The 18,750-nt window shown below is 36.1% G+C and overlaps 1 long non-coding RNA gene across 2 annotated transcripts; it reads left to right on the top strand.

Annotated features, from left to right (window-relative positions):
* The first annotated feature begins 304 nt into the window (after window positions 1-304).
* On the top strand, window positions 305-17,859 carry LOC106022928. 2 transcript variants are annotated; one of them, XR_005869481.1, is made up of 3 exons: window positions 305-564; window positions 762-1,770; window positions 16,422-17,859. It is a non-coding gene; the product is annotated as an uncharacterized LOC106022928 (long non-coding RNA). The 2 variants fall into 2 exon arrangements; XR_002381816.2 differs by having other exon boundaries at window positions 759-1,770.
* The last annotated feature ends 891 nt before the right edge of the window (window positions 17,860-18,750 follow it).

Raw genomic sequence — 18,750 nt, 5'->3', positions numbered from 1 at the left:
GCAGTCTTAATAAAATGCTTCTCCAGTGATAGTTCATCCTAGGAGCCATTAATTCAACTTTCTCCAGATGGAGTTCTTAAGATGAATATTACACTCTGGACTTTCCCAAGGAGCGGAGCAACGTGGGATACTGATCCTTAGTATTCATGCAGGTATCAGAGAAGGTCATTTGCACTTCATTTTCAAAAATAAAAGAGGAAGAAAAAAAAAAAGGTGAAGTCTCAGTGCAGAGTTCAGAGAAATGTCCACTAGGTGGCAGAAACGCTCCTTCCGCCAACTTGGCCTCGCCTGGTGTGGGCTGTAATTAGGTCAGTGTAAGTTAAAGTAGGGCTGAGAGATGAATAAAGTAGATTTTCTCCTCTGGAACACTCTGCAGTTTAATTTCACTTCTTTCTACAATGTGCGATGAAGGTGGACTTAACTTTTAAAAGCAAAGGGACAAACCATTGCCAGGATAAATGAAAAGACGCAGAGGGGGTGGCTGGCACCATACAGAAGAGGAAATGCTTTCTGGCTGGTTCCTAATTTTCATATCCGGGTCACCGTCAGAAATCATTCTCAGAGGTAAGGTGATGAATGTTTTATGTAAGGAAGAGGTGACTTCTGAAGCTCACGGGGTGTGTGTGTGTGGGGGGGGTTGGTGTCTTGCTGGTTGCTTTTAAAAATTCATTCCCTTTATTGGTGATCCTTGCAATAAAACTGTATATTTTACCCTTGATGCTCTTCTTTTATTTATTTATTTTTCTCAATTTTGTCAGCAGCCAGAAACACATTAATCTGAGGGAAAGCACCACATACCCACACAGACTTCCCCTTCCTGCTGATTGAGCCAAGGAGGAGGAAGTGGTCCTGAAGGTGAAAGTTGAAACCTTCTGTTCTGCAGTCTTGGTGGCTCTGGAAAGGACTCAAACGCCTGGACATGGAGGTCCACCTCTAGTGTTAAAAATGCAGCAGACCACCTTGCGTGGCTTCGCTATCCAAAAGCATTGGGGCCACCGCAGTCACTTGCAGGAAGAACTGTAGGAAATGTGAACAAATTACAAGAAAAAGCTACTTTTTATCCAGTTGCTGCTGATCATGCCATTAAATGGCCAAGATTGGTTTTTGTGTTTGTTCCATGTTTGTAATGTTTTGTTTTTCTCTTTAAGCAAAGAGGAGCGAATGAGATTTAAGCTAGACACATTTTAAATAATACTACTCCTTGGTTTTAAATTCTCTAGCATTTGAGAGTATCTACTGAATTCCATGTTGCTTCTTTAAATTACAGATCAGGTCGAAGGTAATGCCACATTCATAATAATAATAATGATAATAATAATAATGATAATAATGTGTAAACTCTTCTGATGGTTAGTGAGAATATCAGTTAAGCACAAAGAGGTCTCAGGCAGGCTAAGATCCCTCAAGTAATTTCTAGGGTTCTCCAGCATTGGCCAGTTGCTAGGTTTCCTGTTACCCCCAAATTTCTTCCACCTCTCTGTCAGTACCTAGTGTTTGTTCAGGCTGCTTTCCATCTGTAGCCACATATGACACAATGACAGAATCTCTGTGCTATTCTGTGTTCATGTTTGTCTCCAGAATCATAATCACATTAAATCTATGTGGTATCTGACTGAATACTCTGTGCTGTAAATGCTGTCTTCTGTATGTCTCAGTATTGTAAAGAAGGAAATCAAAAGGAAGGAAGACTGATGGAGAGTGGAATAAGAAGCAAATGATAAGAAGCAATCAAAGAAAACATCTTGAACTCTTGTTTTTGAGGTAGAATCGGTAAGTTGTAGTCTTCCTTTCTAATTAATTATCCTAACAATTTGCTGACAGACAGTTGTTAGATATGAGAGAGTTACTGTACTGTTGAAGACATTAGAATCAGAAAAAGTCAACAAATTATAATTCACAAAGACCCTGGACTGATCTCTGAAATACATATCAGAGATCTGATGCAATCTTATCCTGAAATATCATTGTCAGTTAATCAGAAGGTGCTGACAGAATGGAGTATAACCAAAAAGCAAATATAGTTACACAGACAAGTTGAACCTTTATTCAAATGTTTTAAACATTTAACATTCAAATGTTAAACCATTATTTCTTTGTGAAACATATCATATCTACTTTTTCATTTGTTTGTTTTATAGCATTTTGGCCTTTGTGAAGTGCATAATGTCTTCATTGTTTTTGAAGTTATGAGCATTTTTTCCAGTTCCTGATGCCCCACTCATGATGTGTATTCTTCATGTTTATGTTTAGATAATGATCAGTTGAATTATTTTTTTACTTGATATACATTGGGGGTTGAAATTTATCTTATTTATTTATTTTTATTTTTAAATTTGAATTTAAATTAGAAACAAGATTGCTTCACATGTCAATCGCAGGTCCCTCTCCCTTTGCTCATCAGTCCTCCCTCTCTGTCACTAGGTGTTATGAGCATTTTTTAACCAAGTCTATAATATAGAGTTAGAAACAGCATGGACTATCATTGAATGTAGGGTATACAAGAGTGAGTGATTTTGTAAGTGAGTAAAGGTAGACTTTGCTGACCTCCTGGCATCTTGTCTCAGTTTTCTTTTATTGTTATAATATAGACTCCTTGTTTCTCTCATCTTCCATGTTTAATAAGTGTATCTCATGCCTAACATTGTCATTTATAGTTGTAGTTTGTCCATTACTAACCTTGAAATGCATATTGTTGAGTGATTCTGACTGTACTTTACTTTTACATATAGAAATATCCTAAAGAACATACTGGATAACAAATTGGATTTATTGGCTAACATTTTCAGTAGTGTTGCATAAATATCATAATTGATCTTCATTCTGTAATCCTTTGACATCTTTGTCCTTTTCACTCTTATCATTCTATTTTTATAGAAATATGAACACGCCAGTTACATGTTTAAGATAAGACAGGTGTTAGGATCAGTTAGTCAATTCAAAATAACTTATTTTCTTTCAAAGAATTGGCCAACTTTGTTTTGTCTGTCTACAAAAGAGTATTATGATTTTTATGTTAAAAATTTGTACAAGTGAAATTTGCAAAGGGAATGAATAGCCTTGTATTCTAGTTTTCCTTCCTGTCGATTTGAAAAGCCATTTTGACTAATATGAATGGGAAAGCAATGATTTTATTTCATTCATATTTTCAGGCCAAAAGCTATCATCAAGAGATATCAGAGCAAGAGCTCCTTTAGATGATCCTAGGCTTTGTTAATTAGACAGCTGAAATGAACTAAGATTCCTTGTGGTATTTTAGTATATGAACATCAAATTAATGATCAGTTTCCTTTGCTGTCCAAACAGTCAGAAGTGAGGATAAAGAAGGTTAGAAGATAAAATTTAAAAATAAAGTTCATTACATGAAGAGGGATGTACTCTTGTATGCTGTGAATTATATATTTATCTCATTGGTTGATGAATAAATGCTGACTGGCCATTAGCCAGGCAGGAAGTATAGGTAGGGCTACCAGGCCAGGGAAAGCTGGGAGAGGAGTATAGAGAGGAGGCGCCAGACAGATGCCATGTAGCTTCTGAGAAAGCAAAAGTTTTGGAAATCACAGGACAATCCAAGAGCTCATGGAGATACACAGATTAATAGAAATGGGCTAATAATTAAGAAAGAGCTGGCCAGTAAGAAGCCTGAGCCACTGACCAAACAGTTTATAATTAATAGAAATTTCTGAGTGTTTATTTGGGACTAACCAGCTGCAGGACTGGGCAGAACAGAAACCTCAGCCATCAATTATGTCTCTACCACTCATTCTAAATTGGATACCAAGAAAGAAATGAGTCTCATAGAAGAAGTATTTTTTCATTGTTCTATGAGAGTCACTTGAATTCCTTGTATTCCCATATTATATATTCTTTTCTTTTTCTCTATATTTTTAAATATCAATCCCAGTTCCTTCTCCCTCCCATACTACCCACCAACATTCTCCCATCCCATCATGCTTCTGCTCCCCAGGGAGGGTGAGGACTTCCATAGGGGGATCTTCAAATTCTGTCACATTATTTGGGGCATGGCCTATGCCCTCCCTTATGTGTCAAGGCTGAGAGATATCCCTCTAAGGGGAATGGACTCCCAAAGTCCATCTGTACACTAGGGATAAATACTGATGCACTACTAGAAGCCCAGGCCTCCTGACACCCACATTCAGGGGGCCTGGTTGAGTCCTATGCTGGTTTCCTAGCTGTCAGTTGGGTACCATGAGCTCCCCCTTGTTCAGGTCAGCTGTTTCTGTGGGTTTCCTCAGCCTGTTCTTGACCCCTTTGCTCATCACTCCTCCCTCTGCACAACTGGTGGAAGCTGAAGCAGACACCCATATTATATATTCTTAAACAGAGGTGAGGGTTACATAAGTTGGAATAGTCTATATGCAAAGCAGTATATACTCAACACATGTGCACTGATTCTCTACATAGACCAGTACACAATGTGTTTGATAACCAATCCACACCAACAAGGCAGACAAACAGCCTTGAGATTTCATTCTACCTTGTTCTGTAGAACTGATATTTGCATGTCAAAGCAGGCTATTTCTCTGTTAGTTCAGCATAATTTTCATGTGTCTTCCGTGAAACCACTGGTGTCTCCTGGCCAGAGGATAATGAGTAGAGAGAGGCATCATTCATCCACATTGTCAGTCTTGTGCACAGGACTGTGAGAAATCAGTCCAGGTGGGCAGGAAAAATCACCAACAAGATGTATATGTGCATGTGGGGTGAAGGACAAAGCCCAAATGTGACTTACTTATCCCTCTGTGTCACCTGTACCAACATACTCAGACTCATAGAAAACATTTAAAGAAAATAAAGGAGTAAATGCTTGAAGAACTGAGCAGAGGATTTTTTTTAAAGACACTTTTAGAATTTGCATTCTTTTTCATGAAGATGATGACCTTAACCTCAAAGATCACAGACTATTTAATCCAGCTTCTTGGGAGATCACAATGGAAATTTTGACACGATTACTGAAGTATTTACTTTATTTATTATTTTAATCAGAATTTCATGCAAGAATTTTTTCTACATATTTTTACATATAGTTTTGAAATGTACAAAGTCATTAAACACACCATGGAATAATCTGATGCTGAATTACACTAGCTATAAATGTCCTAAATTACATATTGTCTCTTTTTAAGAGTTTAAGTAGTTGATTAGTAATATTTGGATTATTGTACTGTTATACAGTTAGAGCAAACATGCATGGAGATTCACAAAAGGTATTATCTGAAATGAAATATTTAAACACATTCATGTGAAGAAAATTTGGCAAGTTTAAGAAAAACCATTTAAACATCTAAGTTATATATTATACAGAGACAATAAGCACGATATTCGAATAATTTAAGTCTCAAATATCCTATGTTACATAATATAAAATTTAGTAAGAATTTATTGTGTTTAATTTGCTATGCATGATGTTGGCCATATAAGATACATGGTTTACTGAGACCATAATATTACTATGAAGAATTTGGAATGCACCTGAGAGGATTGACATTTTAGATGTCTAATATCTATCTATTCCTGTGTCTCCTAAGAGAAATTCAAATTATACTATCTTACTCTTTAAAATATTTATACAGGCCAAGTTCTTTTTATTCAATAATTTTATATTCCTTAAAGATTGAAACTTACATTGAAGATTCACAGATATAGAATGAACACAGAGACAGCTGTTCTTCAAAGCTATGGAGAAAGCTATTATTCTTTTATGGCAAAGAACTCAATCAAGTTTGAAGTACTAGGAGGTATTTTATTAGTCCTTATAGGTTTAATCAAGGAGTCAATGTCAAGTGCTCAATAGAGGACATAGCAATTCAGTCTTTTCCTTATATCTGTGTCTCAACCCACCATTTAAAATCATCTCAAAGTTAATAGTTTCTAAAATTAGATTTATAAAGGAATTTGAAAGTGAAGCAGCACACTTGTTTCAAATATTCAAAATAAATGAGGAGTGTGCAGGCAATTTTGTACTTTTCTGCTCATATTTGATTATAATTTTCATCAGGAACTAGAACTTCTTATTTCTGAGTAAACACATTATATGGAAATTATATGTAACTAAAAATATAAAAACTTTTGAATGACAACAATGGCTCCACACACAATTTCTTATCCTTTAAAGGATGTGCGTGTGTGTGTGTGTGTGTGTGTGTGTGTGTGTGTGTGTGTGAAGAAGATGAAAATGTGAATCTAAAGAAGTTAAAGGAAATGAAAACAGCCTGTTCTTGAGGGATTATGTCAATAGTTTTAGGATTATCAATCCTCAACTTTAAAAGAACATTTTCTGCTTTTGTTATTCATTGCCTTTCATCTAATTACTTAACATTTCATAAATAAGACATCACAGTTTAAAATTACTGATTGAAGGAACATGCTATTGACAACTGGGATTTTCAGAATTTGAATCTCCAATTTTAATGAAACATGATCGCTATGCCAAACGTGTCCTCCCCTGCAGCCTTCAGCATTCTCTGGAGATTAAAAAGAAGCTCTGAGAGATAAACATCAAACTGAAATCTGATCTACACGCAGGCTGAAATGTATCTGTCCTCTAATGCCATATGGTCATGATAATTGTTACAGAATAAGGACTTTATTGTTTTACAACAAACATTGTACTTACAGATGCAAATTCACTGCACATGTATATTGGTCTTATTTTAAACAATTTGCAAATGACATTTTAATGTTAATAGTTTTGAGGAATGCTTCTGTCTTGTGTTCTACATAAATCTCTTTTCCTTTTCTTCCATCTGCATGCTCTTCTGCATTAGTAGTAAATTACTTTTTTAATTGTCTCTATCATTGTCCAAGGGAATCAATCATGTATCCATATGCTCAATGTTCTTATGGAGTGACTGAAAATATAAGTTCAAGAAGTCAACCCTGTTAATTCAGTTGGGAACTCATTCACCTGTGTTCTGAAACATTTCATTTTCTAAGTCAAAGGAAATTTCATAGGGACAAAAGAATATACATATATCTGTGAGATGGCAATACTGGCTAACAGGCTAATGTGAATGAGGGAAATATTGCAGGGACTTACCAGAGTTGAACTATAAGTAATTAATGGCTACTGAGAGAATCATTCATCTCCATTGACAAGATTCTCATAGGTTGTCCAATTCTCTGTAGTGAGTCTGAAACACATTAACATATGAGCAACACTAAATTTGTATGTGCGTGTTTAAGTGTGTAAAAGTTATAATTGAAGAAGTGGTTATGAAGGAATGGAGGAGAAAATGAAGGAAGGTTTGGGGTGGGACGTGTTGACTACAAATGTGTACATTATTAGATTTACCCCATATAATTACAGTGATTTTTAAAAGGTACTTTATATTTTGGATAAACATTAATAAGAATGTATATGACACCTAAATAAGGAAGATACTATTTAATCACAAAATTCACAATGAAAACAGAAGTCATGAAAATAAAATTGAAACAAATTCACAGAACAAAAAACAGCAAGCTAGTTGGCACCTTTTCATATATGTTCATGATTACTTTAGATGTAAAGACGTGTATTGGAAAATGGGACACAAAAGCAAGACTGAAGTGAGTCCTGTCACAGGAGAGTAAAGATGCACAAAAGCTGAACTCATGTGGGATATTGGATTCAGTCCTGAAACAGAATAAACGTTAGCTGAAAAGAATTGTCGGTAACTGAATAAAACATAATCTAAAAGAAAGAAAAATAATTTTTTTTCTAGAATGAAAACCAGAGTAGCCCGGGATATTTTACATCATTAATTTAAAAGAGGTTTTTATTACATAATCTATTTGAATATATAACTTTGCTTAAATAGTTAACAATTTTAGAACAGGACTTCAGCAATGGCTGATTAAGAAACTCACTGGGTATCTGGCCTCTCCAAATAGTTATTAAACTGAAAATAAAAATAAATAACTAATAACCAATATACAGCCCTAGTCATTGGTCTGTGAAATATAATATGAAGAAAGTTAAATATCTACCCAACTACAAACTCCTTAGTCTCTGATGATGCAAGATACATTGATGCAATAGTGGCACAGAGCCTGTGGGAGTGACCAAACACTGTGTGATTGGATGTAAGCCTCGGTCCATGAGATGGCATCTATCTCTGTCTCTGCTGGGTGGCCAAAAACTGGAGACCAAACAGAAATCTAGAGGAAAACCAAATGATACTATTCTGCTAAAAGAATGTAGCGATAGAATGACTCTTAGCAACATTCTGAGCCCATTCCAAATGGAGAGATGCACTCTCAGCCTGGACACATGGGCTAGGGCCTAGGCCCTACCCCAAATGATATGACAGACTTTGGAGATCCCCCATGGAGGACTTCACCTTCCCTGGGGAGGGGAGGGAGGACAGTGTGGGGAGTTGGGGAGAAGGGGAGGAGGGAGGAAGGGAGCTGGGATTGACAGGTAAAGCAAATAATACAAGCTTGTTTTTAAATAAAATTAATTAAAAAACAAACAAAGAAAGCTACACAGCAGGATAGACACACACAAGAAATCACAGAGGCTGTAGCAACATTTAAAAGACATGTCAGTCTCTGACAGGGTCCATGCTTAGAAAGAAGGGGACACAAGACACCCTCTGGGACCCAGAAGCTATGTCCAATTGATAACCAATTGTAAATACAAAAATCAGTTCTCTCCAACATAGTCTCATTGGGGTTACAAACCACACTGGAGAGCAGGACCATGTCTAACACAGATGGCCAAGATGAAACAAATTCAAAGGCATAACTGGATTTTTTTTGTCTCATAATGTTTTGATAGGGTGTTTTTTTTTTTCTTTATATATCCTGTACACATACATTATGTCTTCATGTTTTGTGTTCTTAGGGGATGCCTGTGAGGACAAACAAATGTCTTTGCAAAAACAAAACAAAAACATTAAACAATAAAAAGTCTACTGAAGGATAGTCTAGATTAAAAGAGAGAGAGGAAATCCTAAATATTTGGACAGATGTAGTGACTGTACAACCTAGTAAATTCACTAGAAGATTTAATTTTTTAGAGAAGATATATTTGTATTCATTTAATGTGTGTGAGTGCTTTGCCTACATTTTATGTGTACCCCTTGCATGCCTGGAGCCTGCAGAAGTCAGAAGATGGTGTCAGATTGCTGAGAACTAGAGTTATAGGTGTTTGTTAGTCATCCTACATGGATGCTGGGAACCAAACTTGGGTGCTCTGGAAAAGCAGTATGTGCTTTAATCACTGAGTCAACTCTTCAACCTGTAGAAAATAATAATCAGATGATACACATAGTTTAAGTGAATATTATCAGGTTTAGGTTGTAGTGAAAATATTGCTGTACACTGAAATAGTAAAACAAAAAGCTAATGAAACTTTTCAACAATGTAGATTTTTCCAAGTGATTAATAAAATGGCAGTTTTCAAATTTTATTTTGTTGCATTCCCTATGTTCATGATTCACATAACTGTGATCAGGGTGTCACCTGTAAACACAGGTGCTCTCTTATACACATCTGGTATTTTCTTTACCCCTTTGTTCTGCAACATAAGCTATAGTAGAGTCTATGGAGAGCTTTCCACAATTGTCACCAATTCCTGCAGATGTCAACTTCCCTAAATAGAAATATTTTCATGCAAAATTATTTTATATTTTTAACCATTCGTTTTGTTAAACGGAGTGCAGGTAAGTACTTTTATAGACAACTACAATAAGGCAATAATTTAAAATAAATGTAAAATAATTTCCCTTCTCTTTCCTTTATTCTTTTATTTTAAATTTTTTACTCATTTTTACATACCAACCACAGTTTCCCCTCCTTAACCTCCTCCTGCTCCTCCCCCGACTCCATGACTCCATCCACTCCTCAGAAAGTGTAAGGCTTCCTGTGGAGAGTCAACAAAGCCTGGCATATCAAGTTGAGGCAGGACCAAACAACTGTATCAAGGCTGAGCAAGGAATTCTTTAAACTAAGGAAGGAGAATCCAAATGTGTTTTAGAAGCATGAGGTGCATGGCCAGTCAGAATCATAAGGGAGGGAGTTATACTGAAAAGCCAATGGGAAGCTGTTCGTGTCATGTTGACAAGACTGCATTATGTGGTCTACTGCAATAGTTCTCAATTCTTAGTAAGACAGAAAACCAAGCACTACCCTTTCTTGGAACCAGTCAAAATAATTGATTTAAACAAACTAGTAGCATATATTTGGAGGATTTAAAAAAAAACTTTTTAAACTTTAAATGCAAACAATCATATTTTACATACCAATCCCAGTTTCCTCTCCCTCCTGTCCTCCCATTCCCCCCCAATAACTCCTATCCTATCCTGCATCCACTCCACAGGGATGGTAAGGCCTCCCATGGGGATCTTCCCAAGAATGGATAAATAGGGCACTGCCTCCTCAGTGCTGGGATTAAAGGCTTGCACCACTACCGCCCAGCTCAAACATTTTCTTAACTTCTATGGTACACTGGTGAAACCTAGACAAGTTGAAAATGAATCAAAACACAATATACTCAGAAATTTTATATTTTCTAAGGTTACTTAAAACTGTTAACTACTTAGTCATATGAAATGTGACAATGTATGGATCTTTTTCAAGAAAGGTAGTTTTGATTCCTGAATCTATATGACTTCTATTAGAAGATTATGGAAGATTTTATTATTCTTTGTGTAGACTTCTACATATTTGAAGGGACATTTATCGTTGTTTGAATACCTGTTTTGTTTTTGGCACTCTCTCACACAGACCAGGATTCACACTAGTATGCTAGTATACTAGGTAGCCAAGGGTGATTTTCAAATTCTGATCCATCTACCATCCTATCCCAAGTACCAAGAATAAATATGTGCAGTGCCTCACCCATCTTTCATGGTGTTGAGGGCCAAACCCAGGGTTTTATGTATGGTATGAAAGTTTGTCAACTGAGCTACATCCGCAACTTAACAGTTTTAAATCAAATTCAGTGACAAATTACTGGGAAATCTTACCATACATCTGAATTTTCCTTATGAGTTATGTTCTGTTTTGAGAAAGCATATGTCAAGCTATTTCAGTATGCTGACAAGCAATGGTAATAAGATCCTGAGTAAGTATCTTACTAATTATTGCTCTAATAGTTCTCTGACCTGAAAGCTAATATGTCATGCTAAATTATTAGTGCATACTAAATTCATCAAGATTCTTTACTAATACTAAACAAATTAAGTTGAATAGTCATTACACTTAGAGTTATAAAATGAAAACTAACATCTATCTCATACACAGCATCTCACAAAATCCCTCTTATATATACACACACACATACACACACGAGACAGAGAGAGAGAGAGAGAGAGAGAGAGAGAGAGAGAAAGAGAGAGAGAGAGGGAGAGAGAGAGAAAGAGAGACACTAGTGGTTTAATGTCTTCTGAGAAATATATTGTTTTAGAATTTAATACAATGTTTTATAGTCATATTCACCCTCTATACACCCTCCTCCCCAATCCATATACCCTTTCCAACCCACTCAACAATGTGTCACTTAAAACAAAAACAAAACAAAAGCAGAACCTATCAGGTGTAGTTGCTGTTGTTCATATACTTTTGGATGTAACTTTCACAGGAGCATGGTCTACTAAATTCATAGAAAACATACTACACCTCTCCGAGAAGCTATTAATTACCAATAGCTCCTCAGGTAGGGATGTAACTCAGTGCCCAACACTACCTAAATTGTCAAGCAGAAATTTTATCTATCTTGGAGCTGTACAGCTCTTTGGTATACTATCTGAACTGCCATGAATTAATATGTGCTACTACCCTACTTCATCTTGAAAACACCATTTCCTTATAGACATCCACAATTTCTGGTACTTACAATATTTCTGCCATGCTTCCCCAATACACTGTCTTTCTCTCTTATTCACGTCTTGTTGTATTAATTAAAAAACATTGCTAGCGACTGGGAGTTTACTTCCATTGGGATTATGCTAGAGTGTAGGTTCTACACTAGTAAGGGTTTTCCAGTGTTTTTACTAATTGCCTCAAGCCAAGAATTTAGGAATGTGTTTGACATGCTTGTAAATTCATGCTAAATAATTACATCTAGCTGAAAATAGGTCTCATGCTATGATACCATCAAATTCAGCTGTTTTAAGGTCTATATTTCTTTTAATAGATTATTTTCTTCCAATAGGTCAGAGAGATTTCATATTTGACTCAATCATTTTTCCTTCCACTGAGGTCAAAGCTCTTTTATAAAGCTGATCAGAAGCAAACTGATTGCAAGCATCATAGCATTCCTCTGTGGTTTAATGTCAATTGATGAATGGTGTGAGTCACGGTTTTAAGATTTAGAGAAAATAATAGTATTAGTCAAAGATAACCAAGCATTCACAGCACCTTTCAGCACTATGGCAACTAGACCACAGGGGTGAGACTTCCAGGTCCATACCAACTTGATTTCTCTCTGTTCCATGACTTAATTATGAGGCATCTTCAGAAATAGACTCTTAACAAGTTCTGAAAGGTCACCAAGAGCAGTGACAATAACAATAACCTGTAGCATTTGAAGGTCTATGAGTCCTCACTAGCCAAAATTTATTTTTTTGGTTATTTTTAGATTTTCTAAATTAATTTATTATTTTGAAATCCCATCCCAGTTCTCCCTCCTCTCCTCCTGGTCTCCCCACTCCCCCATCCCACCTCCCATCTGTTCTTGGGAGAGGGTAAGTCCTTCCCTAGGAGGTCTACTAGGTCAGTCCCATCATCTTCTTGAAGCAGGACCAAGGTTCCCCCCCTTGCACCCTTGTGTCTAGGCTGAGCAAGGTTATCTCTCCGTATGGAGAGAAAATTCATTCATGGCACTGGGTTTTTTATTAGCTTGTAGTGTTTATTATCAGTACTGTTGTCCTATACTCATATGAACACAATGTTGATAACATTTGAATTTGAACTTTTATTATATGTAAACTCTAAAAATTGAATATATATAATATTTAATTGTCAAGGTAAAATTAGATCCATAATTATCTAACAAAATGCTTCACAGCAGTAAAGCTGAAAAATCTCATGGAACTTATGTGTTTGAACATAGTTGTAAAACCAAATAGAGACAATATATTGTTTTTGAAGTTCTCATTGACTTCCTCAGAGAAGTAATTATTCTTTGTGTGTGTGTGTGTGTGTATGTGCATATGTGTGTATATGTATACCTGTGTATGTGTGTACATGTTAGTCCTCATTGATATGAGTGTGCATGTCAGAAGGACAGGGAATAAAACATCTTTCTTTTGGTTATATTACAGGAAAGATTAAGGTTCTCTTAGTGATGAGGACAAATGCCCCCTTGAAAAGTTCTGTAGACTTCTGTGACCAAATATTTCATAATAAAAATTTCAATATCATTTTAGTAAGACCAAAAGGCAGATAGAACTTTGTGAAAGTCTCATTTTGAATAGTTATGTTTCTGTTGGTATCTCCAGATTGGACCATGATGTACATAGATAACTTTAGACTTTTTAAGACAAGAAAAATTCTTTCACTTATTTCAAAATATGTCGTTATAACTGATATAAAAACAGTTCAAGCCCTGAAGCATGAAATTTGATTGCTAACTCATCTACTTTCATTGCTCCCTACACAGTATCATGATAATGTGTCTTCAAATTTTAGTGAGAGATTTATTTCCACTACAGATTAAAAACCAGCCATTCCCTCCAGAAACACATTTGCTGCTATCCTTTTAGATTAGCGGGAACTTTGTTAATAGCGTTTAATGTGGCTGCATCTGGATACAAGTTTGTTTATGCATTTCGAAATCACAAGCACCACAATTAGACATTCTGGCATTTGTAAAAACTCCACAGAATCCGAAGCTGTTTGCATAAATGTGGGGAAACCAAGACACTTATGAATATCATATTATACAACACAGGAGGATCTATTGTATTATGTTCATGCTAGCAAGTCTACTTTAGGCCCCATCCCAGAAACTCCAGCCTGAATACACAAGTCTGAATGCACATGCTTAAAATAGGGATAGCATGCATAGCCTCTATATCACAAAAAAGATATTCTTAAGCATAAGAACAAACATGATTGTTCATGGTACACACAGAGAGAATCCCTAATCTCCCCAAATTCATAAAAGAAGGGATTTATATAGACATAGAGGAAAAATTGAAGTCTAGAAATCTTAGCACTGGACAGAAACAACATGAATCTTTTTAAAAAAATTACCTTCCTTAAAAAGGAATATTTTATAGGCACTGACATATGGAATACAGAGAAAAATTTAAGAATTTTTAAAAAGGAAAAATACATTGGAAATCTATCTTATTATGGTGCTGTGATTCAAATCCACATAAAAGAGTGTTATAACTCTTCACTCTAGAGATTAACAATAAGAAAATACAATGGGATGAAAACATTTGCAATTTCACAATGTGAGAACTGTTTAAGAACAAGTTTGACAAGAAATGTAAAATATTTTTACTTAGAAAGTGAAAAATAGTATTAAGAAAGTTAAATTAAACGTGAATAACTACAAAGTCAGAGCATGGATTTTAACCTTGAAAGTTTAGTATTATCAGTGTATCAGTTCCCAAATTCATTCATTAATCCAATGGTAACCAGGGGATGTTTTGTGTGCTTAAATTGACTCGTTAATTCTAACTATATTTGTAAAGAATACTGGCCTTTGAGTTTAAGTGAATTAGAAAAGTGAAGTTGAAAGTGCTACACTTCCTAATTCAGAATTACTGTCAAGCATTTGTAATCTACAGTATTATATTAAGCTAGACTGCTAGACTAAATACCACAGAATTTTCTTAACATGTATGTATCAGTTGATCATTTTGTTTGGGGTTTGGGGATCTAGACTCAGGTGAGCAGGCTTGCACTGTAATTATTTTATGGGCTGAGCTAGTTCCCTAGTGCCAAAGTCTGTCTGTTTGGTTATTTTTCTTTCTCTTCCTTCCTTCCTTCATTCCATCCTTCGTTCCTTCCTTCTTTCCCTTCCTCTTTATTTCTTTCTTTCTTTCCTTCCTTCCTTCCTTCCTTCCTTCTTTCTTTCTTTTTTTCTTTCTTTCTTTCTTTCATTCTTTCTTTCTTGAGATATGGCGGAGAGGTGGTCTAGAGTTCACTATGTGAATAGGTGATAAATCTTGATGACTAGATTTTGACATCATGTTTTTCTCCAGAGACTTAAAGATAGCACATTAGAAAGCTTTTGTCATGAACTTTTGGTATTAGAAAGACGACGAGAAAAAGGAGAAAAATGTTGGTTCATCAGAATAAAAGTAAACTTGAACTTTGTAAGTAATCATAACCATGTAGCATATGGCAGACAATTTTGAAAATTACTTATAAAGTAGATTTTTATGTACTACATTGTTTTATGATTTTCTTTCGCTGTCAGTTTTAGTTTTAGGAGTTTCACTAGCTTAGAGGCTATTGTTAGATTCTTGAGAACATTCATTGCAACTGTGCTCTTGGTTAGTTTTGAAAACCAATTGCTGTGATAAAATACCATCCAAGGTAATTTATAAAAGAAAGTGTTTAATTTGATGTTCATGGTTACATAGGGTTAGCATCGATGAACATTATGATGGAGAGCAAGGTGGCAGGCAGGCAGGGATAGTAGCTCATACTTTACATCTTTTTACATACAAACAAGGCAGACAGAGATAAGTGGAAATTGCATGGGTTTCTGAAACCTCAAAGTTCAACTCTAGTGACACACATGCTTGAAGAATACCTTTTTTCCAAATCTTTCCTGAACTGTTCCAGGAACTGGGGATCAATCATTCTACTTCATAAGGATATGGCTGCCATTCTCATTTAAACTAACTCATTCCCATAAACTTATAGCCATATCATAATGCAAATTGCATTTAATTAAACTTCAAAAGGCACTATAGTCTTTCTCAGTATCATACACTTCCAAAGTCCCAAGTCTCTTTTGAGACTCAAGAAAATCTCTTAACTGTAACCCTGTGTAAAATCAAAACCAACACCAAATTATATACTTTCAATATACAATGCTCCAAAGCACATATTACTATTCCAAAAGAGAAAAAAGAGAACATAATGAGGAAATACTGGACCAGAGAAAGACTGAAATACAGCAGGTTAATCTCCAAATATTCTAGTTCTAAATTCAGGGTTAAATATCTTAGGTGGCTCTCCCATCCAAGTTTGAAGACTGCACACACTTTTCTCTTTGGGCTGGTTCCACTCTTCCCCATATGCAGATCTCATTGGCACATATCCCATGACTCTGGCATCTCCAACATCTTGGGATAACCAACATAATCCAGACATCATTTTGCAATGTCATGCAATGCCCACTTTGGTCTTCAATGTAGCAACTCCTCAGCAGCATGTTTGGCATCAGGAGCTACAGTTAGGTGAAAACAAACAGTCTGTAACCTTTTACTTCTGTATCCTTCCAGGCTCTACAGCCAGAATGATGTGAATGAAGCTGCCAAGTTGGCTGTCTGCTTGGGATGGAGCTTGGACCCATCTTTGAATTACATTTGTTTTTCTGTAACCTCTTAGTGTCAGAAAATCCCTCAGGCACTTTCCTTTCATAAATTGAAGAATTACCAGGGTAGGGTCTTAGCCTGGGGGCATCAGTCTTTACTCCATTTTTTTTTATCAGATCTCTCCTTATCATTTTGAACACAAGCTTTGGCTCCAACATTAAATATCCTGCTACTCCAACAGTACAGTTTATGTATATTTGCTTTGATTTTAGATCCCATGAGAGTTGTTAGTAATAACCTATCAATGAAATCAATATTAGGCTGTTTTGAAATCTCTATTAATGACCTTAGTCCAAAACTTTTCAATTTAGATTCAGACACATTTTTAGGACAAAAGCAGTCACATTCTCTGGCAAAGCATCATAACAATTTTTTCTAGCCTAGCTGCTAATACTGTTTCATTATGAAAACACTTGAGGTGGACCTCTGTCAATAAGGTGAATATGAGCACTACTGCATTCCAAGTTTAAACTGGGATGGCCCATTAAACCCTACCTAAAGCATTAAACTTTGTAGTTCAAAGTCTTCTATATGTCTCCAAAAAGCCAACTCCTGAAAATAACTTCCACCTTAGTTACTTTTCTATTGATTATATATATATATATAGTATATATATTTATATGTATATAATTTTACTGAGGTTTATGATTTCAGAGAATGAGTCTATGGCCACCTTGTATCAGGCAGCATGTCATGATACTGGCACAGTATCTGAGAGGTTATATATTGATACCTATATAGAGGCAGACAAAGAGAAAGACTGAGCCTGGTGTGCGCTTTTGAAACATCAGAGTATATCCTTAGTGACTCTTCCAGTAAGGCCACTCCTCCTAATCTTTCCCAAATAGTTTAACCACCACCATGGGATCAAGCACTCAAAATTATGTGCCTGTGGAGGCCATTCACATTCAAACAAACACTGGTAGTGACACTAAGGCATATAGGACCCTCAATATGTTCACTATAAAAATGTGCTTTTCTCCTTTAGGTGAGCTCCCAGCAGGCACAGAAACTTGCTGTCTGAACTTCATAGAAGATGCAGAAAGAAGAGTGTAAATGGCAATGGAATAGAAATAAGAATACTTAAAATCCACATAGAGGGATACTCTCTCAGCCGAGACACACGGGGGAGGGTCTAGGCCCTGCTCCAAATGATGTGACAGACTTTGAAGATACCCCATGGAAGACCTCACCCTCCCTGGGATGCAGAAAAGGGATTGGATAGGGTATTGATGGGGGTCAGGTGAGGAGGGGAGGGAGAGGGAACTGGGATTGACATGTCAAAGAAGCTTGTTTCTAATTTAAATTAAAAAAATGGAAAAAAAATCCCTGCTGCTATTTTAAATTTTGACTCTGTGATAATTCATAATAATATTATTCTATAATTATGGCCTAAGAGAAGAAAAGAATACTTTAGGGTAAGACTTCCAGAAATGGAAAGATAGAGTAGATAATCTTTTCTCTAGTCTCACCACAAACATGGGAAGATTCTAAACAGAAATCAGACCCACCAGCATTTCATGATGTAAGAATCAACATGCCAATGGACTCCCTGGTTCTGTGATTTTTAGCTGATGTGTATTATAACAGTACTGGAGAAAACAGAGGCCTCGGAATGCAAATATTTGCAAACTGGAAAAGCCTTAAAAATCTTTATCCCTTTAGGAATAAGAAAAACCTTTCCTGACAAGTACTGATATTTTAAGAAAATATTTTTTCCAGACAAACACTACAGAACATCCTCTGTAAATATTACTGTAACATCCTCTTCTCCAGAAAAAGGCCAAGCATGGAGTTTCCACTTGCTCTCTTACAGGTGAAGTGATTCACTCTGTTTCCAGAGTGGTGTCAGAGAAGGAACAGTGGTAGCTCAAGTATTCCTCGTTGCTGCCTGTAACACTATCCTTTCTCTATGCTGTATTTGGTTCACTACATATGGAGTTTAAACTTTTAAGCAAAAGTAGTGAGCTATTTCTTACTAATCTTCTTGTTTGTTTTCTGAGTAGGTGTCTTGGAGGGCCAGGATTTTCATTCCCACTTGTGCATCGGCGAGTCTACCCTCCACTCTTGCAGTGTTAATGATGGTCACAAGGAGGCAGTCAGGAAGCTATCTTTTGCATAGGCATTGTTAGCGGAGCCCTCATGGAAACAATAGGACTGATTCTCAATTATAACATTTTACTTCCCTTGAAGCAACTTTTAACAGGAACCAGAGTTGCTAGAGTTAGCTCCTGGG

This window comes from Mesocricetus auratus, unplaced genomic scaffold (genome assembly GCF_017639785.1).
Source record: "Mesocricetus auratus isolate SY011 unplaced genomic scaffold, BCM_Maur_2.0 Super-Scaffold_100018, whole genome shotgun sequence".
Classification (NCBI taxonomy): domain Eukaryota; kingdom Metazoa; phylum Chordata; class Mammalia; order Rodentia; family Cricetidae; genus Mesocricetus; species Mesocricetus auratus.
The sequence above is the reverse complement of the archived record's forward strand: the minus strand, read 5'-3'. Positions and strand labels throughout refer to the sequence as shown.